The sequence below is a fragment of the Phalacrocorax aristotelis genome, chromosome 13 (assembly GCF_949628215.1).
Source record: "Phalacrocorax aristotelis chromosome 13, bGulAri2.1, whole genome shotgun sequence".
Taxonomy (NCBI): domain Eukaryota; kingdom Metazoa; phylum Chordata; class Aves; order Suliformes; family Phalacrocoracidae; genus Phalacrocorax; species Phalacrocorax aristotelis.
Window position 1 is genome coordinate 16,595,638 of NC_134288.1, and position 27,795 is coordinate 16,623,432.

General features: G+C 45.8%; 1 protein-coding gene across 1 annotated transcript in view; it reads right to left on the reverse strand.

The window, feature by feature from the left end:
• Positions 1 to 810: 810 nt before the first annotated feature.
• The window catches only part of TSHZ2 (teashirt zinc finger homeobox 2), a 234,176-nt gene continuing 207,191 nt past the window's right edge, over positions 811 to 27,795 (reverse strand). Inside the window, exon 3 of the mRNA XM_075108960.1 lies at positions 811 to 8,193. The gene's annotated coding sequence lies outside the window, so the exon portion shown is untranslated. The remainder of the gene's footprint in view (positions 8,194 to 27,795) is intronic.

Sequence of the window (27,795 nt, forward strand, 5' to 3'; positions counted from 1 at the left end):
AACAGCAACAAAATAAATAAGGAGGAGAAATGAGAGGTCATGAAAACAAAATTAAGCTAATGTTTCAAATTTTGACAATTATGAATCGTTCCTCCAAGAAGACATTAAAAAAAAATTTCAGGCACTATTAGATAAAATACAAAGAGAATAATTGTACATGTATGAGTTTTCCCATGGGACTAAGCATGCTTTAAAAGCAAAACTTGACTTAGATTTCCCCTCTTCCCCCCGCCCCCCCTTTATAGCCAGCAACTGGGCAGGTCTCATGCAAACACAGACTTGCTTCTCAGAGTTCCTCCAAAAACTCATCTCTAATTCCTTTATGAACCATTAAACGATGATGACCGAGAAAACAAACAAACGGAAGTTACAAGCGTATTTCCTATACAAAAAAAAAAAAAAATTTAAAAAAAAAGTATCCCCCGTCATGGACCAACTTTTGTAGGAAACCGAAACAAGCAAATATAACAAAATCTGTGTTCATAACATGGCAATATAGTTAATATATACAAATATGTACAGTATAAAAATGCATCAAAGGCATAACTTTTCATCCAAACAAGCTGCGGTGCACAACGAGCGGCAGCTTGGCCCCCCTCCACCCTAAGTTACAGGCAATATGTTCTGTACAGCATGCACTTGTTACAAAATCAGTGCAGAAGCACCGAAACATTCGACAGATAAAGTCACCGTGAGTCCTCGCGGAAAGGAGTCCCGTTTGCGTCGTTAATATAAAAAATGTGTTTAATCTTGCCTTTTTGCGATTTGTAGTATATACAGGGTTGTTTTTAAAGAGAAACGACCTTTTGATTCTTTTCTTTTTTTTTCTTTTTTTTTCTTTTTTTTAAACAAAACTCTCAACCGAACACCACGGGTCACAGACGTAACCTGAAGATGCTGCCAATAACAAACTTACCACATACCACAAGCGCTGGGGCAGAGCAAAACTGTCGAATTTACTATTACGGCCATGCTTTTTGGAATGAGGATGGCTCTTGCACGATTCGAGATAATAAAACCCAAAATAAAAGTAGAGGAAAAAAAAAACAAACCCAAGCCAACAAAGGATTAAGGAGTGGGGCCTGAGCACTGGACAAAAGGGCGCGTTGTGCCAGAGACAGACGACGGTGAATACCCTGAGCCAAAGAAGGACTGTTCAGCTTGTCAGCTTTTGCAACCTGTATTGCACATTCCAGCATTTGCTGCATTGTAAAGCCAAAATCCCGCACGGGCCATCCTGAAGGCCCCGGCCGTTCTGCTGGCGCCAGCGGGGCCCGGCTGCCGCTTCAGCCACGGCCTCGGCGCCCGTTTATGCAGCGCGAGGCACGCGCGGCGTGGCAGTGCCGGCACGCGCGGCGTGGCAGTGCCGGCACGCGCGGCGTGGCAGTGCCGGCACGCGCGGCGTGGCAGTGCCGGCACACGCGGCGTGGCAGTGCCGGCACGCGTGGCGTGGCAGTGCTGGCACGCGCGCCTGGGGCGGGGGGCCGCACGGATGTGTAACCCGTGACCCTTACGCAGGCTCGTAGGCAAGCGCAAACGCTGCCCATACGCCTCTTCCACATCTGGGACAGTCACCTGGATGTTCAAGTACTGGAAACGCGTCCCTCGCTGGGGCTGGCGCCCCGGCGGGGACGTGGGTCGCAAGGGGAAGCGGTCCTTGCCTTCAACGTAGCTGCATTTTTTGGAAAGATGCTATTTTCATTTTCTTTTTAAAATATTGATTCCTTTTCTCCCCTGCTAGCTCATCAAAGAATTTGTTGTCTTTACTTAGATCAAAAAAGAAAAAAAATAAAAACGCGTTTGCTCAGCTAGATGGTATGAACTCAAGTGGAGATGTACGGCCTGCTAGGATTAGCGGGTAATCTGTTGTCTCAAACAGGGCTTTTTACAAAGGCCCGAAGACATTTCATGAGCTGAGACTGATGATGAACTGGAAGTTTATTACTCTGCAGTTAAGTCCAGTGGTACAGCTATTCCGCCTTTAAAAATGCTCTCAAAGAAAATATTGTACAGATAATTTGGTACAAGACACAACAGCCTCATCTTAAACTTTTTCTACGCCTCACATTTTTGCCGGCACAGTTAAACCAAAGAAACGACCACCAGTGTAGACTGAAGCACGCCGGGGTACAAGTGCTTCCACTGGTAAAAAAGTGGTCCAGCAAAGCAAAATAAGCTGTACCAGTATAAAGTGCTTTATAGCGATACAACTGCTCTCACATCAGGACTTTTACCGGCGTAGTCACGTCAGTAACGAACTTCTGCAGTCGCTTCCCTGACCTAACTATAAACCTTCTGAAGTGCAGACTGGGCCTTAGAGTTGATCTGCACAACGCTAGAGACTGTTTGCTGGGGCAGTTTTCAAAACCATCTAACCACGTTAGGAACCCAAGGGTAGGACCGTGAGGGCAGCCTTTGGCGCTGCGTAGGCAGAGGGTAAATATACTGAATTCGAAGGAGCAGCTCTGGGTTTACACCAGGATGAATGAATTCAGAATCTGGCTTCTGTTTTTTTGAGACGTGGGTATAAATAAAGCTGGAGACTGCAATGAAAACGTAGGGAGGCGGCTGCGGGGGACATTAGGGACGCGCCGGCGGGCCGCGGCACAGCGCACGCGGGATGCACACCCCAGCTTTTTACGCTTGGCGCATGTTCTTTTGCAAAGGTATGTTGGCTTCTATTACCACAGCAATCCCATTATTATTATTTTTTAATTCTTCCATTTTCCTTCAGGAGACAACTGGAGAATAATAATAAAAAAATAATCCTAAATTCTGCGTGCTTGTGTGAAGTCAACCACTGCAGGAAATAATTAAGAAATGAAGAAAATCCAGGAAGCCTTTCTTTCTGGAATAACTACCTGGTGGCTCATCCAGGGCTGTCAACAGAAAGACTTATCTTGACTCCAGGTGCTGACAAATTAGGACCTCGGTTTGATGAAATGTGAATTGAAATCTGCCTTGAGATGCATGCCATGTATTCTTTAGTTACGAGTTTCAAAATGCTCTATTCGCTGTGCTCCAATCTGTCGCATACAGAAAAGGCTCAGTTTACACCTACCGATGTCCAGCTCAAGCTCTTCAGCACCGTTACGGAAAAGTTCTTAGTTTTAGTGAAATTCAATAACCTCTTGCTGATCGTTTTCAAGCGAGGCCAGAGGTTTGGCAAACAGGGAAGCTGCAACCTGTGGGATGAATTGTGAGGCGGAGCAGGAGAACGAGGCCAAGGAAACCACCGTGTCGCTGACCCTGTGGTGACTTTGAAACCCAGCGAGGAGCTGGTCGGAGGTCTCCTCGGGGGTGGCCAGTAACCGGGAATTACAACTCTATGTGGCTCCTACAAACAGCTTCCTAGGAGCAAAAATAATACGTCAGGGCGTACTGTGAGAAGATGGGCACATACCAGTAGCACTTTTTCAAAATATATAGAGGTGGTTATATCAGTGCTCTTGCTTGGGGACAGATGGCCTTTAAAGCCTGCTGTAATTGCAACATATTGATCTGGAATGTGTGATCAATACTGTCTTTATAGAGAGAATTTTAAATATAAATTGCATCGTATATCTGTTTGCAAAAACAAAAGCCCTGTGTGCCGGAGATCCACCTCCACTCAGCCGAGGCGCTTTCTCCAGCCTGAGAGTTACGACGGCGAGCGCGGAGGGGACGGGGACGGCGGCCGCAGCCCAGCCTGGCCTCGGGCGCCGAGCGGTCGTTTCTTTGCCAGGAGGAAGTCTCTGCCTAAAATTAGGTTGCCGCCTTTCATTCCCCTGTGTTTTCTCCCCAGGTTCGACAGAAACCCTATATTCAGAGCCAGACCGACCCGCGGGCCGACCCGCGCTGCTGTGCTTGAGCCAGGGCAGCGCCTTCGTGGTAAGTAGCAGCGGGCGATGCTGTCGAAAGCGCGTCTCCCCTCGGCACCTCTCACCCAGAGGCTGCCCCGAGCCAGAACCCTGTTACTGTTGTGCTTCCCGATCACCGAGGGCAGCTTGCTTTCCGTGCAAAGCCTGCGCGGGTGCTGCCCAGTGGGAATATCCCCTTCTATTTTAGGAACCGAACTGTGGGTACGCATTAGTCGAGAAATATGGTACCTCATCAAAACACGATTAAGGAAAAAAAAGACAAAAAAAAAAGACCAAAAATTAGGGGAACAGTCCTTGCCCACGGAATGTGAGAGAGTTGACTCAATAGCCTGTAAAACTGGCTTGGAAGGCTTCAACCCCTATTGTGTTAATATATAATTATTGATTTTTAAAATGACTTCTTATATCCTCCATGATCTCTAAAAAAGCTAGGGAGGTCAGTCTTGTAAATACTTTTACAAGTAGGTAATAAAACCCATGATAAGTTGCATTGACAAGCAATTACTGGGCACGTTTGTTAGTGGATTTGCAAAGATTCTTTTTTTTTTTTAAACCAACAATTATTATTGTACTAATGGCAGCCATTTTTAAAGTTAACTGTCCTTCTCCCTCTCAGCTTAAATAATAAGATCCTGGAAAAAACACCTGAGACTGATCCACCAAAATTCTTATATATCAGGCTCCAAAGGGATGTTACTTATGTCTCCCTCTTTTAAATAGAGTATTTTTTTTTTTAAGGTGATATGGCTTATTTTGACATGGGTGGTGGTGGGAAGGGCCGTATGGTTTCTGAATAAACCTCTCAAAGCAGTGTCTAAAGATAACAATCCTTGCTGCTTTATTGCAGTGCAAGAGCATAAACAGCATGGATATGTGGTGTATCAATATGCCACTTGTTAATAAGCGAGGACGTGAATCATAAATATTCGGCTGTTTGATCACCAGGCTTTTAATTAATGTTTTGATGATCTCCAATAAGAATAAAAGTCAGAACGATAGATATTGAGTAGATACGACAGAGAAAAGATGCAATGATTTTCTGTGTTACCTGATTTATATGACAGATAAACTATCAACTCATCTAGTTTCGTACAGAGAAAGAGGAGAGATGTACATTTTCTTTTTTTATATGATATTGTAAAAAAAAATAAAAAAATTACTTAATTCAAATGTGTACCTAAAATGTTCCCAGAGGACAGCGATGCAGGCAAAATAATCAAGGTTTAGCACTGTGTAATAAAGGTTTGTGGCCAGATTTTAAATTAAGTAGCTGTTCTGCCACTTGCCTGTGCCGGAGCGAAGCCTCCTGAGCAAAACACCCCGCTGGGCTGGCCAGACCCGCCTCGGGGGCACCAGCCCTCCCGAAAACCTTGAGAGAGCTCTGGGGTCCCAGGTGCTGGCACGGCTGGGGCTGGGGCAGCTGCTGGTGGCACCGTGGGTGCCGGGCACCAGAGAAGCCTCTTTTCTGCCCAAAACCGAGCAGCTGGTGCCCCGAGCAGCCCCAGCCCCGGGTGCCACAGTCTCGCCGCCGCCGTGGGGCCACCCTCTTGCGGGAAGAGGGCTCCTCGCTCCCGGCAGCCCCTGGCGGCACCCGTGCGGCTCGGCCACGGCCGCAAGCAGCGAAATGTACGGCACGGGGGGGGGTCGTGCCAAAGCAAAACGCCGGGTTGCAACGGGGCGCAGGATCGGGGCCGTCGTAAGTTGGCGGGAGCTTCACCCGTTGGGTGCCGCAACGAGCCAAGCGTTGTTCTAGAGCATCCAAAACCTCGGGGAAAGGAGCGGGGCTGGGGATACGCGCGTGGTTCCTCCCAGGTCACATTTTCCCGCAGCGGTCGCTGCCATTGGGTCGGCGCCGCAGGACCCACCTCGCGCAACTTCACTTAATAACTCCGAACAGGGCTGTGCAATTTAACAGCTTCTGAGGAGCTCGATGCTAATGTATTGATTTCGCTTTAATAGAATTTTGTTGTCAATGGCCGGTGCTCAGCACGGTGCAGGCTTCAATCTTAACCCATCTGAAGGCTCTGCTCGTTTCCAGTTGAGCTCCGTTCATTTCCAGTTGAATAGGTTAAGCAAAGACAGACCTCACTGTTCTCAATTCACTTTATGATCCTCCCATCATAAAAAATAATATCAGCACCTTGCTTTTCATGTCAGAACTACATTTGAGCTGCTATTCCCTATGCCCATGAGTAAATCCCATAAAAGCCGCCCCGTTGTACTGTCGCTATTTTTCCTTGTGGATGATTGATTGATGGATGAGTGCTGACACTTCAATGAAGCTATTTCGACTGCCATCTCAATCCGATGATGTGAGGGGTATATTTTCTGTCCATGCCTCATTACTTCAGAATGACATTCCTGGAACTTCATTTACTTTTTCCCTCCTTCCCTCAAGCGCCATATTTTTTCCCATCTAGGTTATGCATGCCATAAAAAAAGCAATTTGCTATTATATGTGGCATAAGGGCAACACTTTCCCTAGGAGGTAAATAAGAAGGGCCTTTTTTTCTCCTCCATGTTGAGTTTAGGGATCATGTCAAAATTTCCCAAACAACGCCAAAACAGGCCCTTCTGCGCAAGCCACAGGGAATGCGGTAACCGTACTTAGGCTGGCGTTGTGAATGCTGCGCTTCAGTTATAGCCTTGACTGTCTAAGATAAAACAAGAGCAAAAGACACCCCAAAGCCCTCTCTTATCAAGAAAGATCCTCCTCTCCGCTTGTGCCTCGCATACCTCGACGATTTCATTTGCGACAGGGTAGCGATTTACGACTTGATCCGGACTTATTCTTCCTTTGAGAATACGAGAGGTTCGTCGTTAAGCGCAGAGACGGATTTGTCCGCTGGAGGTTGCTTTCGCTGCGAGGAAACGCTCAGCGAGAGCGAACAGGGCCGCGCCTGGTTTTCCGAGCGGTGCACGAGGTAACGCGAGGCTCGTGACATTAGCATCTCCTGGAAGAGTTTGTGAGTTGACGCGGGACCCGATTTTAATCTGCGTAATACAGTAGTCCCGTTAATAATAATGTATAATTAAGACATCCGTTAAAAATCCATAACGTTAATTTAATGGAGAAAATCTAATACAGTTCTATTGGAATTTTTACGTTAAATTAACTTTAACGGGCTTTTAATGGATGTCTTAATTAGATCTCATTATTAACGTGAATATTCCACAAATTAAAATTGGGGCCTCAAAGTTTTAATGAAAAAAGTTACAAGCACAAATTTGAAATTGCCATCTTTGTAGCCCCCTTCTCCCTCGGTCGTGGTTGACTTGCCGGCAGCTGCGCTTTCCAGCCGGCCCGTGCCGCAGGCCTTGCCGGACCACACAGAGGGTGCGAAGACCAGATTCTGATCTCACTTACGGTGGCGCAAATCCAGCGTAACTCCGTGGACTACGACAGAGAGATTTAGATTTACACTCGCCTAACTGAGGAAGGAACTCTACTTTTATTCTTTTATATCTATATATAGATATTTACATAGCGATATTTATATATAGATATACCTATATTTATATAATGTTCAATAATCTAACAATAGTGCTTTTGTTTAAAAATCACTCCATCGCATATGTCTCGTCATAAACCGTAATGGAGATTTAAATATATATATATATCTGAGGAATAAAACAAACTGAAAATAATCCATTTTAAACAAATCTTTGGCAGCAACATGGTTAAGCATAACTATTTGAACAACTTGCACAGAAGATTAACATTGTTCAGAGGTTTTTTGGCTCAGAATCTGTTTTAACTTAATAATTCTTGTACTTACTGTGATGTATTGATCCCTAGTGCAATGACTGGATTGGGCAAGCCAGGTGCAACAGTAATAGCTGCACAGAATAGAAACATTTCCTTTAGACAAACTATCCCAAAGGGGTTATAAATAGGAAATGGACATTACCATGAAAAGTAAAGCTTCCAGTGTGACTGCATCTTGTGGAGCACACTTGGACATTAAACTATGAAGAATTTTTTTTTCCTGTCAAGTGTTACAAATTGACGAAATAAGTACATCAATGTTCTCAGTCATTATCTTACTTCAGTGGCACTTTGTTTTAGTGACAGCAAAAAGGGACAGCGGAGACCAGACAGCCCCAGTGCAGTTTATCAATGAAAATCTAATATCGTCCATAAGCAGGGGAGTGGAAATCAATACTTCATTACCAAATTGTTAGTGAGGATGAAGAAGAATAGCTGGAGTTTTTTTGGCAGTCTTCTTGGTCCGGGTTGCCGTGAGTTCAATGTCAGGATTGGAGTGGCAGGCGCAGAGGCGGGCTGGGTGCGGGAAGCCTGGGCTGGAGAGCTGGAACTAAGGCATTCGTCCTGCAAGCAGAGTGATAATGACAGCGTACGTTACCGAGTTTCCGATCACAGTTCCAGGTTTTATTGAATATGTACTTTCATCAATAGAAATATCTGGAAAGGGGTCAGCTTTGCTTTACATTGTCCACCCATAGGCTCACAAAAAGGCAAGGGCACAGAGGTGTGGATAAACCCCCCCTCCCCAGCTCCTTACGGCCGTACCTGTGCAGGGGTTAGTGGCTAAACTCCAACTGGTGCTGCGGCTCTGCCTGGTCCACTGGGTGTGTTACTCTGCATCTCTGCGTTTCCCTCACGCTGGTTAAACCTGGACAACCTAATGAGCTGCTTTCTACTGCCAGGCAAGACTATGCTCTAAAACGGGCACGGTGAGCTGGACATCTTGGCGCCCACGTTTTGTTTCAATTACTCGACCACCGCTGTGTTATTTCTGGTTAAGGCACCTCCCCTCCCCAGCACTAAAAGTTCTTCCGATGGACCTTTTCCGTTCTGCAACTACTGAAACTGCTAAGTGGCCCAAGTTGTGAAGTTACTCCTATACAGAGACAGAAGGTGCTTGTTTTACTTAATTTCAAGATGTGGGTTTAAAAGTTCAGCTCAAGGCTCAGTTCTGTTTTGCCTATAACCTGGGAGAAAGATACTGAGAAAAGCAGTAGAAAAAACAACAGGAAAAATAGGGTGAGAAATGAGGCAGGCAATGAGTAGAGTGAAAGTCAATCTGGAGGGAGCACAGAGGGAAAAAGACCAACAGAGGGCAAAGAGAAATATGTTACTGAAAAACATATTATCTGTTCAAGGCCACAGACATTTCAGCAAACACAACTCAAATCCTGCAGTGTGTTCCCTGTGTTCCAGCTAAATCAACTGGAAATTCAGTAGTAGCTTTATTTAAAGTAAAATAAACTCAGCTTTTCAAAAAATCCCATTTGAAAACAAAAAAGTCCATTGACTCCATGCTATTTAGTTTATAATTTGGTTTATTTTTTAATATCTTCACCTTTTCAGTTTTCACAGTGATGCCGAGTTTCGCATTGGCAACCCAAACCTGCTATAGAGAAATCGTTGGAAGGGAAGATGAGGTTTTGGCAGCTGAATGTAGAGAATTTTGGCAACGGAGAATGCATGGAAGTCAGTTTGAAATTGTGGCGAATACCTTAGGTCGTTATTCCCACTTAAAAGTTATTAAAAACAATCCATGTTGACACTTTAAAATGTTGTCTTTAGGTTTCAGAGGTAACGCTCCAGAGCAATTCACACTTTGCAGAGCTATCATTTTTCACTGCAAAAGGACAAAGCCGTGGCAGCTCACACGTTTTTCAAGCTTTAAAGCAGCCCAGAAGCCTTACTATTGTGAAGCCTAGAGCTGAAATACAGGCGTGCCATGAGCTGGCTCTGCTTCTGCGGCCAGGTTCTCAGCTGCAGAGTCACCCTCTGCAAAGGCTCCAAGTGCAGCCTGCGGAGATGGCACAGGCATTTGACTTTACCTTTCCGGGCAGATTTTGCAGCCCTCACCAGGGTGGAAAGCTACCTGTGGCGTGCCACGTAAGTCCCGCCTTGGATCGTATCAAGCTCTGCAGCGGCTCTGACACCTCACGGGTGCAGGACGCAGGAACGATGGGCTGGTCCCGCGTGGGCCAACGTGAGGGGTGGTGGCAAAAGAGCTGAGCGCAGGAGCGATAACTCTTGAGTAATTCAAGTCTGCCTCCAGAATGTCGTTAGGACAATTAAGCAGCATGTAGCGTTAGTGAAAGTGCTAAATCCGGGATGGAGTCTTGGTTTGAAGCAAAGTAACTGCAGAGTACTGGTTCCCTGCCAGTGGGAAATACTTATCGAGGGCTTGGATTGGAAAACTGGAAAGCCAGACTCCTGTCTCCTTTTCCTCTGATTCATTGTGAGGAAGGTCCCTTGGACTTTTGTATTAGTCCAGCCATAAAATCAGCTTAGTAATATTCCTGGTCGCTCCCGCGTGTCAAGGCGAGCATGCACAGAGCAAGGGTAAGGACGCTGTTAGCCCTTGGCAGAGCTCTTCAGAGACACGTCAGTCGGGGTGTGGGTCCACACGGAACGCTTCTGGCAACAAACCCGCTTCAGGAGCTCTCGCCCCTTCCTATCCTTGGCACCCCACGGGATGATACAATCCTCAGCGGTGTCCCTGCGACCATCCGTGGGTCTGCACCACCCCAGCCGTAACCTGGGTCCGTCCCTGCTGTGGCTCACAAGAAGCCAAAGGGAGGCCCCGGTGCAGGGCTGGGACCGCACAGCCAACGGGGACGGGTGGAAACCTCCTCAACTGGTTTTTGTCACTGGAGAAAAGATGAGATGGAACAAGGAGCCCGGGAGCTGGAGGGGGTTCTCTGCGCTGCTGCGGGCGTGCAGGCGGTTTTGGTTTAGCACTGCAGTACAAGCCATTCGTGACAGCTGTATAAACTTTTGAGGCTAAGCCTCCATACACTTGACTAATGGTAACATCCATGCGCGACTGAAATCGATCGGGATTTGCCATTGATTTCCATGGGATAAGTACTTCACCCCTAGGTCTTTTGGCCAACCAAAGTCTCCATCCTTGGGTTTTTGTTTTTTGTTTTTTCTTTTTTTCATTGATATCACTGCAGGCTGGGACAGGACTTCGGGAAATTAATTAGCGTGAGTCCTGATCAATAAGGTCATAGTTTATGTATTTCATTATCAAGTCTCAAAGAGACTCAGGGAGTATGTGGAGAGCTTGTCACACACAGACTAGGGCACAGCAGCTCGGCTGCTCAAACGGCACTTGATGGGCAAAGCTTCTTGCTTCCTGGGCGTTTGCTGAAATGCAGTTCAACCTGTACCGTAAAGAAAACTCTATAATTTAAATTGTGTTCTGAAACTGCGGTTGAGGGTGTTCATTATGCTGATGTCTTGTACAGCATATGTGAAATATCAGTTGCAGGTACTGAAGCTTTGCTTTTATTTAACATTAATTATCAAGCCATCAACAGAAGTAAAACGTTATATCTATTTTAATAGACTGATGTCTATTATGTCCTGCGGATGTGTCAGAACTCAGGATTCCTCCTAACGAGCGCCTTCCCACTCCTTGTCCGAGGCACAGCTTCCCTCTCCTCAAACCTTGCCGTAAAAACACAGCCGTGAAACCTTTGAAGTAGGAACTCTCAAACTTGTCTGCGATCTGAGACAACTGTCAGCCGTGTGTCAACAGCTAATCGCACCTGTGTCCGGCCCGCGCGGGCTGAGCTGGGCTCTGCAGCCCCCGCACGGCTCCCGGCCACGACAGCAGCGCTGAGCTCGCTCTTTCTTCCACGCACACGCACCCAGTTCCGTGCTTTCCTTCGCTCCCTCTTGTCTCCTTCCCCCCTTTTTTCTGCGGCCAAAAGCCACACTGACTGACGGGCACAGCTTTCTCAGGGGGTACAACACGGGCTGTCCGCTCATGGGGTGGTTTTCAAGCCCCTCGCTTGGGGATTGCTGTCAGCGTTTGCTTTTTGGGCTCTGCAGAACACCGACCGCTCCCGTGCCTGGACTGAGGTGTGATGGTGCTCTAGAGCCAGGCAGATGACAGCAGGTTCGTGTGTTTGTCATGGTATTTTTGTATTTGTAGATCTTTGCTAATACAATTTTGTCATCTTCTATTAGTGTAATGGGATAATAAAAACGACGATATGTATCTGTGATCCACCCACCGAAGTCCAGGGGAGTCTACGGATCAAAACCCTTTCATGCTGCAGCTGTACCTACAGTAATAAATTGCAGGACTCTTAAAAGGCCAAACAGAAAGACACAGACAGTCCTTTTGTGGTTACCAAACATGCTATCTCTAGATGTCATTTTTGACCTACTTTTGCTAGATTTTTACAGCAGCAGAAAATCTGTTCCTTAAAGAATCATGCTTATGTGCGTAATACCTAGATAGGGAGAGAAAGCAAATCTGGATATATTTTATTTCATTTAGGACTCCTCTCACCATGAATTACAATATTACAGACTCTAAATGCCTTCTCGTTACCCATAATTATAACTAAAATTATATCAATCTAAACAGTAACTACTCAAATGATTCATCCTGATTGTAAGGAGCATGCTCTCTTAAGTTATGCCTGCCCATCCATTTTAAAGCCTTGCAGCAGGAATAGCTTTCCAGAAGGTCATTTAACAGCACATTAAATAAATAAATAGAACATATTTGTTTCAGAAAACACACTTTAATAGGGTGGGAACGCGTTTTGGGAGAGGTAAGAAAAACCCTCTCGAAAACCAATACTTTCAGTTCTTCTTCGTTCTTTGCTGAGGGTGCAGCACCCACCCAAACACAGGCAGGGGCTCCATGTGGTGCCAGCAGGAAAAGGCCCCTCACGTCCCTCGTAGTCAGGAGGCTGCGCCGTGCCCTGCACGACGTCGCAGCCAGCCGCTGCCCCGCTGCCCAGCCCGGGGAGAGGAGGACACCCAGCGCGACCCACCCCGGTACCGGCAGGTCCCCGAGCCCCTCGTGTCCCTGCAGAAGGCACCGGACGCTGTATTTAGCCCGAGCCATCAGCCACACGGAGAGGGGACGGTGGGAAAAGGTCTTCTTTACTGTAAAAGTAAAACGTGTTTCTGTCCCATGGTCCAAGCTTATGGGAACGTGGGGCAAGATAATGGAAATGAAATGCGGGCTCCAGCTCAGATGTTCCTGGGGTGTGTCTGCCTAAATACAAAATTGTCTGACGGCGGTAACGCCCAGGTGGAGGAATTTAGAGACCTCATTGCCCGATGGAAATTACATTTAATAAAAACTTGAAGTCATTAAGTCATTTATCTCAGAAAAGTCTTTGTTGAAGGTGCTTTGCTAAGAGATTAAGGCCAAGGCCAGATAAAAGACCTCTGGATTTCAGCTGCAAGATCATCATAGCGTGTATCTGCACTGGTACAAACCACCTTATCTGCAGGAGGTCAATGACGTTATGCTGATTTACCTCAGCTGGCCTGGCCCCACCGTTTTGGGGTATGAAAGAAGAATCTCCTTGACTGTGCCAAAAAAAGGCCCAAAACCTTCCGCTTCTTGACTTTCGTGTTTTCATAAACTTCTGGTCTCTGTGCATACAGTTTTGTATGACAGATTTTTCAGCTGCGACGCCGGTGTTTCGGGGGCGCGCCTGTGCAGGGGTGCGTGCCGACTGATTGTGCCACCTGAGAGAGGAAGAAATTCTTCTGCATATACATTATATTCTATATACAAATATAAATATAATGTACGAGTTTAAATATATTTTTATATGTAAGTATATATATGTATTTCTAGACAAAAAGCAGCCTAATCGGGCTTACTGAATACGTGCAGCAGTGCCCAGCTCACTAGGGTTACTAGACATCCCTGAACAAATACAGTTAGATCCTCCAAATCCACCTGAACAGCATGGCTCGCGAAAATGCTGACATCTGTTAGCCTGAGCAGTTCCCCAGAGGGCAGGCAGTTTCTTCTCTGAATGACTAGAAAAGGATCTGGGAGGATTTTAAAAGCAAGAACGATGGGAAGCGTTCCCCCGAAGACTGGGGCAACGGAAAGACGCGGTGAGGGTGGAGGCGAGCGCGGGCTGAAGCAGTCCCATTCCTCCCGCTGCAGGCGACCACTCTCCAGCGCCGACTGTAGGATGCCACAGATCGGGGGCTGTTTAGGCTGAGAAAAATCAGCAAGGATAATCCCCCACCCCCTGCACAGTTTGGGCAGCCCAGGGCACTGCATGGGCCCAGGCAGCCAAGGCAGCGGTGCTGGGTGTAGGGAAGCCCATCCATCCCCACTGCCTTCGGAGGAAGGAGAGGGGAGAGCCGGGAGAGGGCGGGAGGAGAGCGGGCTGGGTGCTAAATGCGGGCTCCCACCCCCAGAGAGCTGCTGTGCATAGCTTTAGGGAAATCAGTTCACCTCCTCGCGCGCCTCAGCTGTTTTGCTGGTAGATGGAGTCAAATAAAACACCAGGGGCTGCAGCTCCCCGCGTCTTCACAGAGACGCGATGAAATCCTGGGCTGGTGGAGAGAGAGAGGGGTTTCTGCCACTTGTGATGAGAAGGGCCAAGACGTCCCCCCGTGATCTCGGCTCAGGCCTCCAGGTGACGTAGGGCACACACGTGCTCAGTACCAGAGCCGCACACGTGGTATCTAAGAGGCACCGAGCAATACCCTGACGCTTAACCGGCCCCTCCTGATCGCTCCTGCGCACAGACAGAGCCCGGTACGGGGGTATCTGGAAGGATCACAGGCTTGTGAAGAAAAAAAGATTAGAGGGAACATTTAATCTTTGGTTTTTCCTATAAATAAAATACAGTCATCAAATCACAATGTATTTGAGAGCACATGTTATTGACAGCCTATTCTTGGAGAAAAAAAAAAAGTGGATTTTTTTGGCAAAGTTTCTCTATTTGCTAAAGATTAAATTGTTCATTGTACAGGGCACCATCTGCCCTTGGAGAGAGATTTAGTTGATGGCAGCTGCAACCAAAGTGTGGAAGATAGAGCTGAATTTCTGGTTTCTTTTCAAGTAGCAACTGTCATTACAGGTCACATGCAAACCGTGTCATTTTCTGTGACAAGCAGGTTCTCTAGACTTGGGTGCTTGCTACATTTTAAAATGCCACCTGTACGGATCCCAGAAGAGAAACAGCTTTTGTAACACACCTTGAAAAAAGTGAATTTAGAGCAGATAAGACAAAGCACTTGTGGTCCAACCGCCTGGCGGCTGGCGGTGGGCTCAAGCCGCAGGTTTGTATGGGTGGATGTCAGGACGTACTGGCGGGTCGCTTAAAGCTAGATTTCCTCAATTGATTTAGGTGCTTAAAAAGGCCAGTTTATCATCTGCAAGTGTTTACTCAACTGCTGCATAATTCCTGAATCGCCTCCTTGTTTGCCTTGTGATGTTACTCCCGGTTAGACTAAACCCCACATTTTTTCAGTTCTGAAGAGAAATTGTTAATCATCAAACTAGAGGCTGTTGTGGGTGGTTTTCTCCCAGCCCCACCTATTGAGCTTTGCCATTAAAATATCTGGATTCACCGCGAGAGAGTACAGGACTCTTGCGAGCAGGGAGATGCTGATCCTATCTCTGCATTCAGAGCTATTTTGGTATTGCTCAAAACGTGTCACCGGCCAAAGCGAACACCTCCAGGAAGGAATTTGTTCCTCTTCCCTCTCTCCTGAACACCGTAACTCTTCTGCAGGAGAATTATGTTCCCTCTCTCCGCTGAACAAAATTGGAGGGGAGAAGTTAAGAGCACGCTGGTACGTTTTATTAGGACTAAGAAACAAAGCAAAACAAAAAAGCAAACCCAAACCTCTTTCCTTTCATCCCTGCCTTGCTATGAAAGTGCCTTCATATTTCCAGGCTTGCTGACAATATTTCAGGATGGTACATCACACACCGTCTCCTCTGGAACAGCAGACGTTGTCAGTGCTGGGAGACAACTGCTCTCTGGATTGTACTTCACAAAGATTCTGTATAAAGCATTTCTATAGAAAAAAGATTTTTGAAATTTGTGAGTCTCTCAGCCTTTCAGACAAGGATGAGTTCTGGTTAATTTTCTTCTGATGATTTCCACATTTTCTGCAAGAAAAACAACAGCTACTATTGCCTTAAGACAGACTGAACTAGTTGTAACATGCCTAGACAGAAGATTTTTTTTTTTTTTCATGTGAAAGAATTTGCAGGACATAAATTTGTTCTCAAGTTTATTCTGTTCAGTTTAACTTTTTGGTCTTCTATCACCTTTTGTGGTGGTAGAACAGGATCATGATTTGAAACAGGAACTGCCACTGCTGGTATATTTTGAACCAATCTGGTATGATTAAATCTATGGTTAAAGATAAAACTATGTGGTTATTTTTAAGGGGTAGAGGCTTTGCCTTTCCAGAGGAATATGGTTCATCATCCCAGGGGTCAGCACGTGTTTCTGATGTGCCCGGACCATCCAAGCCATACCTCCTTGGGAAGGCTCACGCTTCCATGTCTCTTTTCCACTGTACAATGGAAACACACTCAAATCTTGATCTATAGGCAGATGCGCTTATTTCCATCGCTGATTTGACTGAACTCAAGTGCTTTGAGGATTAGGGCCTTTAAAGAGACATCCGGAAAAATGCTTAAAATCCGAGACTATGCCTGTCTGGGTTATTTTTTGTGGAGAACATTAGTCAGTAGGAGAGGAGGGCTGCTTATGTGGAGTAGTGTACAGCATGCCGCTTTCTCCTTTCTTTGTGAGGAAGCACTTAAAACACAAATTCCCACCTTAAAAACCAAACCAGCGCGAGCTACAAGTAAATCAGCTACTCTGCAGTGCCAGAACTGCACACGCTCTTGTGCTGCTGATTTATCTGCAAAATATATCACATGCCAGTTACTTGAATTAGGATCATGGGGTGAAGGGAATCATTAGAGAGTAGAAGAAACTCTAACGCATAAAGAAAACTTCTCCGTTTGTCTCCTCCGCGATGCCTGCTTTATTTCCTCTTCATGCACTGACAGCACTGATGAGGCAACGGATGCTGTAATCCTAAGCCATTGCTTTTGGGGGTAGCGTCATTAGGGTTGCAAGTGTTTGATGCAGCAAGAGCTCTGAATTGCCAGGCAGGCCCTTCCACCCGGGCGTTGCAATGCGTTTAGCAGTGCCGGTAGGTGAACGGCACAGCCCGGACCAGGTATTTCACTCCTGGCGCTGTTTCCTTTGCTCTCAGCGTGCCTCGAAAAGCCAGGTAAATTAGACTTAGAGAAAGGGACACTGCATCTTTGAGTAATGAGGCTGGGAAACAGGGAACACATTTTCCACTAGCTCATGTCTCACTGTATGGCATTCCGATTTCGTGACACTTCATAATAAATCATTGCTTATCACTCACATGGGAACATAACATGGTTCAAGTTAAGATTCGTTAGTGATTGTAAAGGAGAAACATGAATTGCTCCATATCAGGGCTTTTTGATCATCTTTCTGTCCACCGCAGGCAATTTTTTTTTTATCGTAATATTTACAGTAACTGTTGTTTAAAGCATAAATAAAAGGGAAAAGAAAGAGCAGAAAATACGAATAATGAAAATAAATTTATTTGTCTTATTTATGTGTTTATGTAAACATTTGGCAATTGCTTTGCACAGCAGCTTGTATTCAGTGTCACAGACTGCCGCACCAACATAAGTTTCTAAAGCTGAGATTTTAAATATATATATATGTATGCGCGTAGATAAAAAACCCTAAATGCCAATACATTCATTTTCTGGAGAGGAAGGTTCTAGCAGGCACATCTAGCGGCAGTTTGCCTCGCCTACGGCAGGGCGAGGAGAGGCTGACCCTGCCCTGCAGCGCCGTGCCCCCCTGCACAACGGCAGCGGAGGCCTGGTGGCACCAGCCTGGAGGCGAGGGAGAGGCTGAACCAGCTGCGCCTGGGCTCGATCCGGGCTCCTGCCGCCCAGCCGATGCCTGTGTCCAGGGCTCCGTCGAAGGCTGTGGGAACCAGGGCGCCGTGATCAGCAGGAGGGATATCCGCGGGCTGGGACAGCCCCGCTCCAGCCCCCGTCCCCGCAGCCACCGCAGGGGTGGCAAAGGGGGAGCTTGACCGGGGTCGGGGCGCTGCGGAGGCGCTCGGCTGCGTGTTGGGGCAGTTCACTGCCCCCTCTGACCTTCAAGGGATGGATTTGTTTTCCCGCGTGCTGCAGTTCACAACTTTTTCATCAGCAATTCAGGGAGAGGGGGGAAAAGCTTACTGGTTTACAGACGGCATCAGCAGCGCTTTAGGGGAACAGTAAGTTTATTATAAAAAGACCCGCTAACTGAAAAAATGGGGGCTGGTTAAAATAAAGAATTATAACATATACGCAGAGATTTTGCACTGAAAAGAAAAAAAAAAAAATCTATTCCTTCCCTTGTGTTACAAATAGTTTTACTTTAATTGGTTTTCTTTACCTTTTGGGTTTGATTGTGGGAGGTACCCAAAACTCTGGGATAACCCGAGAGAAATCAGATAAGGTAAATATTTGCTGCAACTGAGGCTTTGATTATTCCCCTTTCAGTAATTTGCTATTTACTATATTAATCAACTATATAACGTGTCATTTCTACTGCTCCCTGGCTGAATAATTTCCAAAACTACAAACAGCTTTCAAGATAGTTGCCAGACAGGCGCAAATTAATACTCTCAGAAATTCTTCCTAGGAACATTCCCATGAACAGAAGTTTTCGCACCCTATACTTGTGTAAAGGAAATAGAGCTGGGTTAAAATAAATGTCAAATTAGTATTTTAGACAAATTCTTGCATACATTTTTTTCTGGTTTTATTCCAGTTGAATGCTGATCCTTTATTAAGAATATAAAGCATGTTAATGTTTACCTTTGCTAGAATAAATAGCCTTGGGAGACAAGACGGCAATGGAAGTACGTATGTAGTTAACTGTCTGCAGGATTAGGGGCTTAATTTAGTAGCTACAAAAAAGTGAGACCTGATCGTCTTTTCCTGCAGCAAATAATCCCCTTGATTTGTGGGACAACTTGCCTGAGTAAAATGGCATGTGACCAGGGGGGTGTAAATTCCGTCGCCCGATCCATCCGATCTGGCCCCCCGACACTCCACATCGCAGGCATTTTGGCTACACCGGCCGTCGTCTTTGACCGCCGGAGTCACTCTCAAACTCAGTTTTGCTCCTTGTGCTCATGGTCTAGGTCCCTCCAAGACTTTCCCATGCACTCAGAAAATCCCCAAACCGTACATATAACAACTGCGTTATGCACAAAAATACAAAATCCCCCAAATACCAAGTTTCTAAAAGAAAAAAGAACCTGTTCTGGTAAAGCACAACATTAGATGCTTTTATTATATCTTACTCTTCACCTATTACCAATAGGTGATTATATAGAAGAATTAAACCCCTCAAGTCTTGACCAAGGAAGAAGAGATAGTTTTTCTCATATATATGACACAGGCTCTTAATCTGCTCTCACTTGAAGTGGTACAGCGAATGGGATTATTCTCCATTTATTTTGGCTTACACTAAAATGGAATTTTTGCCCCATAAGCTTCCTGTAATTTTTGTAAGTGGAACTGCCTTTGTCAGCGTTCTTAATATTTCCCCATGGAAATGGTATTAAAAAGCAGCGCATTTGCCCTACAATCTCATGTTTTATCCTTGAGAAATGAGGACTCATGGTAGATTTTTTTGTTGTTGTTCTCTTTTTCTGTAGGAAAATGGCTTAATAAGAATCTCAAACGGAGCCTGGAATGAGGTGTATCTCCAAAATGTTAATTCTACCTCAAACCGTGCCTAGGTTAAAAACAGATATTGAAACAGGGGAATAAATATTTGACAATGCTGTTAAGGCAACTTTGCTAACGATTTTTGAACAACCTCCAACTGAGGTCTAAATGTCTGCAGTATCCATAAACAACTCTATACTGTCCAATTAGGGAGACAAAGACATAGAGCCCTGTCAGGAAGATTTGCATGGCTAAGTGTCTGAGATCACAGAGACGATGAGGGATCGTTCGGAGTGATGGGGGATGCACAGAACGGATGACTATCATTACGATATTACAGAGGCTTACACCTTCCCAATTACTGGCAGGATTCATTAATTACTGCTGCATTTCCCTAATAGAATCCTCTCTCTTTGGCTTATCGCTACCTTCCCTCTGTCTACGTAAACCCACAACTCAGCAGTCGATCACCTATGAAAAATTAGATGGTGTAGCTTCCAGTGGCCTATTTAAAATGAAAAGGCGACTGAATAAGAAATAAAGAACAAAAAAATTAAGGGCTGTAATGCAGATACGTGGGAGCTACCGAAGCGGCATCAGATGGGTTTGGAAATCTCTTGTTATTGAACTGTTTGAGAAAAAAAAAGATAAATATCGGTGGCAGCTGCAGAGAGAAGCATCACGGTGGGTTTAAAAGCACAATGAAAGCGTTTTACATAGACGTACGTACACACACAAACTATAGGCAGATTGCAACGTGACAATTACTTAGGGCCTGCTAGGCTGAAGTTTCACAACTAAGATTGGTGAATATTACAGGGGCTCGATGCTGTTGCAATCGACTCAGCCCCATTAAAGATAATGGTGTGAGCATTTCCATGCTGTCATCGTGTTACTATCAACAGCATTATCAGTATCAACTGCTTCTACAATTATGCACAATGGCTCTTCCTGCACAAAGACTTAGCAACCACTGAACCTGTTTTCTTTTTAAATACACTGAAAAGAGCGTAGATTTCAATCCTTCATCTGTTCACAGATGAAACAACATTTCCAAATCATCACTGATAGCATTTTTTTCCTCCCGTTCTAAGGATGGCCAACTGTTCTCAGCGATTTCTATTACATTTCCTACCTATTATTTCATGTAATGGCATTCCTTAAATTTTAAATTAGCTTTGAAGAATAAAAATAATTGAATTCCTGCTGTTTTGTGTACATAGAGGGTGACAGGAGCTAATGTGATAATTTAAACTGTAAATGAGTCTTCACTTTGTGTTCATTAATTACAGCTAATTACTGAATTACAAACCTTCTTGGTTAGGCACTGTTATGTATTCATGTAGCATGTTGGATTTCCAGCTGGTAGAAAACTGTTTTATAGACTTACAAGCTGACACACCAAGCTACCACCGAAACAATTCAGTTTGAAAAATAAAGGAAGGGTGGGGGCACAGAGCCGCTCTCGCTCTTTGAATTAAGCGAGTGATGAGCAACGGTGCTGCAAACCTGAAGCTCAGGTGAGCGAGGATCTTGTGTATATAATTAGAAAATATACGCTGTACCTGGTAGGCAGAAACGCAATGATTCTGAGCTGCCACTTCGGGTGGAGAGCGCGGGGCTGCTCCGCTCGCACCTGTTTTACACCAGAGTTAATTCCCGACTTTAAACGGAGTTACCCTCCTTAGAGCGGCATTCCAGTGAGGCAGAAACGCCCCTGCGAATGGGGCCAGCGCTCCTAGCGCCAGCCCTTCAGCTATGCTAACAAACAGCAGGACGGTAATATAGAACTGAGCATCCACGAAGTGTGCATTGTGTTCCACACGCAAGTGCTTGTTGTTCCTCACTGAAGGATCACATGCCATGCTATAGGGCTGCCTCGAGCATTCACTCAACATTTGCTGCACTGAACGGTTCTGTCCAAACCTCTCCTCTGGATGCCTTTTGTCTGCTGGTGTTTCATGTTGAAGCTGAATGCGCTGGCTGAAGTCTCTCCCTCTCTGCAAAGTGAGCAGGAGGAGCACCACAATGACAAAATCAGCCACGTTAAGGTTTTACGAGCTACGAAGCTCAGTGCCCAGAAAGAGAACCGTGGCCAGGGCAAAACACAGAAACCAAAAAACTCACCTACATTTCTGATAAGTATAGAGACAGGAGATACAGAGTTTTGCCTTTTATTAGCAAATGTGTTTTCCAGTGGCTTCATATGCTTTGTTCTCTTTTAACAAGGCAGGCCAACGGTCTCTCCAGGCAGCACGTCCAACCCAAGTGCTCCTGCACAGCCCGGCCGCAGCCCGGCCACCCACGCGCCGGCGCAAGCACGTCTGCCAGCAAAGCGCTCCCTGCGACAGGTAACCAAAGAACTGCTTTGTGCTGAAAGCAGCAGAGATTGCAAGGAGCTACTGAATCCAATAATTAAATTAAAACTGTTTAATTAAATTACTCTATGACCCATTTGGCCTTCCAGACTGGGGACTGGGAAGACCCAGATCAAGGGTCCTGCCCCAAGGGGCCAACGCTGGGTCTGGAAAGCAGATCCTTCTCGGAAGAGGAGAGTGTTTTGTATGGCCTATACTGGAATAATTTAGCTGAATAATACATAAACAGCTAGAAAGGAAGAGCCAGATTCTCGGCTGATGTAAAACTGTGTAGCATCATTAATTTCAGGAGAGTTATGTTGATTCACAGCAGCTGAGGTTATGGCTCAATAGGTTTATAATAATAAAGACTTTGATGAGAGGCCCCTGAAAGCGGTAACACTAATGTGTGACTGCTCACATAAACACCAGTTCAATGACAAGGCTTTTCTGCCTAAGAACTAGTCTGTGTCTTCAGGTTTAATGATAAGTAGTAGTCTTTTGTCCTTAAATAATCGTTTTCATCTGGAGAATGGCAAAGTGACTTGTTCTAACACCAACAGAAATTCAGTAGTAGACTTAGCAATGGGATTCATGTCATGTCCTGTTCCCTCATCACCTTCTCATCCCACCTTTTCTCTTTCAGGGTACAAAAAGACATGAGGAAACCAGGGGAGGAAAGACGTGAAGGCAGAAATTCCTTTCTTCCTGTGGATAGTAACTCTCCGCTATCATATAACGATAATGACTTTCATTAATCTTCTGTCGGTCTTTCATTGAAGGGTTCTTTTGACTCCACATACAGAGACCACTTAAATGTTTCTATATATTAGGTAAAAAAGAGAATTCTTGATATCACATTTAAAAAATGGTATGAGAAGTAACAACACGCAGCATGGTACCTCCAGAGGCTCAGTGTGACCAGAGAGGTAAGACTGCTGTTCAGTAAGTTATCAGCCACCACTCCTAGGCAGTCTCTCACCCAACTTGTTTTCATGTCTCACTCCTTTTTAATCTGACAGTCTCCGGCATGCAAATTTGCACTGAAACTAAGCATTTCTAACGTACCAGAGGGAAGCAGGGGCCTCACACCTATTGGTAGATTAGCACGCCTAATGCCCTTTGGCTTTCTTTTTTTCCCTCTTTTTTAGCACAAAGGCTGATTACACCATTAGTTGAACGACTTGGAAGAAATGACAAGGAACTAACAAGAGAGTAACACTGTATTTTCTATTTGTTTTCTTCCGTTGCAGTAGTGCTAATTAGGGGGAGTAGTTCTTGGTACGGCGCTTTGGGGAATGCTGATGAGAAGCACACAAAAGGCTGAAGTGCCTCTTCTGTACAGCATCAGATGCAGCAGAACACAGCACCCTCTCGGTTGTCGTTGCCCTCATCTCCACGCTGTCTCAGTGTTTGGGACATTATGGCACATGCATATTAGAGGCTATATAGACCAGCCTTTCTGAAGCTTAAACTCTCACTTAGGGGTGGGTAATAGCATAGTAACTCACAGCTTATCATAACAAAATATGTTTTCAAGTGGAAATATCCAACCTACTTGGTAGTGGTGGGAAGGGAGGCAGGAATGAGGTGGGAATGTGTCTTTAGAGGGGACTTGGGCTCTGTGCTGCCTGCGCGCCACGCTGCCCACAGGGTATGGGCTGCGCTGGGTGGGAGTCGCTACTCACCACCCTTCAGGCAAAAACCTGCCTCCTCGTAACCTCCTGGTCTCGGCTCTTTGGCCGGGCTAGCTTCAGACGTCGGGAGGAAGGGAGAGACTGCCCTAACTTCCCAAATGCCACCAACGACAGCTTTTCCTTCAAAGAACGTCACCCCCTCTTGGTCTCGGAAAGGGGTCGTGGGGATGGAGGCTGCGAGGGTAGGACGGCACCTCTTTCCCATTCACCAAGGTTTGATTCTCTTTATGAGCATGATCCGCCAATCCGTAATCAAGGGTTAATTTCACAGCTCACTGCTTCATCTAGCATAATATCCATTCAGACTAATTAAATCTGTCTAATAATGTGAGTGTCTTTGTTCTTTCCATTCTTTGTTTTACACCCTTCACATCTCATCTCCAGAACTACACGCCATCACACTCTGCTTGACAAGCAGAATCCATCCCTAAAATTAAAACATTCCTGACCTATCTGTGATGACAAGGCAAGCAAGCTTCACAGCGCTGCGGCCCATGAAGGGAGCTGACACATTTGTTTTTAATTTCAAAAGAGTAGAAAGTGAAGATCTGACCCTGTCAATCAGGTCCTGTGACAAGTTTAATCATTGCTGCCCCACAAAAATCACGGCTAAATAGGAATGCAAATAATGTATCACAGGGCTCTTATAAATGCTAATCAAGGAGAAGTAATCAACTGACAATTTCACTGATCTCCTTTCTGAAGAAGTCAGTCAACGCACTGTCTCTGGACCACAAAGAGAAGAAAAGACAAAAGGCATAGATGCTGTTTCCCAAAAAAACCTATCCTTTTTCAGGGCTTTCTTTTTCTTTTTTATAGAGAAAAACAGAGAATTCACTCTTTTTGATCCTCTACTGAACTTTAAAGCAAAGCTGTTTCTCAGGAACTTGAACAGTTATATGTCAAGTGTACTTTATTAACAGTACCCTCCCAACCCAGAGACAGCGCTTGGAAACTTCTGCTAAAATAAAAATCTTCATTTGTCTTTGTCATTCATCCATCTTCAAAATTCTTTTCCGTCTTAACAGCTTCTGTCCTCTACGGGCAATATATTTAGTGATATATGAAGTTTTACAAGTGGAAAGCTAATAGTTGAGCTCACATTTTTTTCTAGCAGCTGCCCTCCCCCAAACTGGGGAAAAAAAAATAAAATCTTGCTTGGAATTTATTTCGGTGCAAAGACTCTCTTCAGCACCGGGGTTTTTAAACTGACTATCCTTTCATGACCTTTTTAATGTGGGAAAGAACAGACAGCGCAGGCGTACTGCCAGTCTTTCACTCACTCGTTCTGCATGGCAAGAAGTCATGGCTAAATCTACGTACGGAATGGAGACCCAGGACAGACAGATGCGCGAGATTTGCGATGCTGTTTACTGTTATCGTCTCATTGTGGTTTGCTATGGTAAGCTGTGGTTCACTGCGGTAGGTCCTGATGGGGCTCATCAAGCATTAGAGTCACTGTATTGGCACGAAACAAAAGGATATGGTTTGGCCAATGAAACTCGATGCAGGGAGATGCAAGTAGTAGAAAGATTGCTGCAAGAGGTGAAGTTCAAAGAATCTAGTTGTTTGAAGTTTGGTTGGGTTTTTTTTTATTAAACTACTTTGCTACACGGAGCCAGTAGGTGAACTAACTTGAGGAGGGCTTCAGCAACAGAGGCTCAGCCTACCAGCAGGGTGCTGTAAATAGAGCTCTTCCACTACGACAGAGCCCGCTGCTTTCAGCCCATGACAGCTAGCCACAGCATACACCAAGCAGCAAGAGAACTTATGCCAGAACTTTGTCTTAGGTTTTCTTTGCAGGGCTGAGCTACAAAGAGCGCAGGAACCGTCATCCGTGACCGGGGAAGGTGCCGCCAAACCCCTTTCGGACCGGCCACTGAATCACCCAGATTTACACGTGAGCAAAGAGAGATGGGAGCGGATCTTTGGCCAGTCCCAAGTTTCCAACAGGAAGCAGCGTTAGGGCAGCAACAGGAGCTTCTGTGCCCCTTCTGTGAGAAACGTGACCTGGAGCTTTGTCACACGGCGCTGGCTGCTAGACGGGGATGTTCCCAGCCGCAAACTCTCCGTACAGGATGTATGTGGAAGGTGGGAGTAGAAAACAGAAAAAGAAATTGAAAAGCACTTTGCAGTTGTCATGTCACTTAGCAACAACCTTTTCTACTTCACATCAACATGGGCGTAGTAGAGAGACTGCACAAAGCGCACGCACTGAAATCCGGGGTAAGCAGTGAATGTAGGAGGGCAAGAAGGAGCTCAAATACCAGCAATCGCAGAGAGCTTTCATTTATCATTTGAGACACGTTTTCACGTTGCTATCCTTGGGGACAGGGCTTCTCCTGCACAATCCACTGGATCTAGCTGTCTTCGGAGTACCAACACAGAGTCAATGAGACAAACACTCCTGGAGTTTGAAACCAGAGTTCAGCTATTTCTTTCCCAAATGAACCCCACCCAAGTGGTGACTCCGGCCGCAGTTTTACTCTCAGATGAATACCAATTTCTTTCTTACCCGCTTCAATTTCCCAACTTCTTCCCTGTAGGATTCCCACTTTCTTCTCTCTTTACATGCCAGATTTTCATAATAAGGTGCAGAATTGCAAGCCCTCAACCTCTAATTCTTCTTCCAGAAGTTAATACTGTGGCTCCTTCTGGCTTGCTCCCAGAGATCTCCGTCAGGTGGAGAATGTCTCTGGGCCCTGATGGACAAAGGAGTAGATGCTCTTCCTGCAAGACTAAGTGGCTAAAATCAAAAACTCTAGCACAGAGACTGCTGCAGGCCACTTCGCGGGCCCTGAGGAGGACAAGGCAGGCACCTCTCTACTTTAGTTACATCACTTGCCCTCATTTGTTTATCTCCAAACTGTTAGGATTCAATTATTAGCTGTTCCCATACTATTAGGGACAACTGACTGGCTGAAGGACTGATCGTCAAGAGAACATGAGGAAACCCATTCTGTGTGATTCAGGAATTCGTTGAGCTCCTACTCTTTTGCTCAGGAAAAAATTAAATGGCAGGAGCAGATCTGAATGTCTGCAATTTCTACAGTCGCTGTCTGACTATAAAGCTCTGCAAAGTGTATAAAATATTACATAAATAGAGCATTAGTATGTGCCAAATTAATAACATGCATTATCTAGCAGCCATGCAGTGATGCTTATTGTACAACTCTAAATCATCCTAATGGGAAGAAAAAATCAGAATCCATCACTTTGTGGCTGAGTTCCTCTCCTTGCAATTACAAAAAGTGACTTTTGCGCACAGAATTGTTTGAGGTGTATTATGGAAAGCTGGGCATTGCCAAATGACCAGAGCACAGCACTAGCAGCCAGCGGCTCCTGAGCTCGGCTCCTGCTCTAGGCTCGGAGGATGCTGCTTAGCTGAAAGCGACTGCAGTGCTGTGCAAGCGTGCCTTACTTTAGGGCTGGAGAGTGACAGCCTGATTTTCAGCAGTCTATTAAGCACAATCGCAGACGCACGCATGCTATACCTTAACTTCAACCAGGCATTCAGCACTTGTGAACATATAAGAATATAATTGGTGGCAAACACATGTTCAGACTAAACTGCTCATCGAGCCTGCTTTCGTCCTGCCTAGACGCACATGCGCGCACACTCTCCAACTCCAAAGAGACCTTGCCAAATAGAGAAGAGACTCTTATTTTTTACAGCTGGGTTTCGTTTTTGCAGCTGCCAAGTAGCAAAGAAAAGTAACCCTGGTGATCAGGCCAGAGGATATGTCCCATGCTTTTAAGTAGGCTTCCCGGGAGGAGAGACAATGGCCAATTGCCACGCCGCCTTGCCTCTGTGAGCTGCCATCGCGCCGAGCCGCTGCTGGCTGGCACCAGCGCTGCGAGGATTCAGCACAGGGTGGGCGTTAACGAAGTTTTGGCTGTCGACAGCGCTTAGCCAAAAACCTAAGGAAATGTTGCAAAGGTGAACAAGACTCTGGCGCAGTAAGGAGTGCAGGGCTCGTTTAGGCAGGGCTCAGGCCCTGTGCTGCTGCTGGGTCAGAGAGGAGCTCCCGTAGGGTTCGCTCTGCAAACCCCTTTGGCTGTGAAGCTAAGCTGGTAACCCTGCGCACCTCACGTGCCTTGCCTGCCTCACGTCGCTTTATACCACCATCAGGATCAAGGAATGCAAAGACACAGCGTTTAGCTTTGCAATGTTCTCTCGTCATGGCCGATGCTCGTGGGAGGCAGGCTCAGCAGTGCTGGGGCCTGGGTCTGAGAGACTTAAAGAGGTGATCCCAGAGCAAAGGGTCGTGGGGTTTTGTTGTCCTCCTTTGGCAGCCTCTGCCGGGGACCCTGCAGAGCTTATTTACGGTGTTCACACCTTCTGGACATA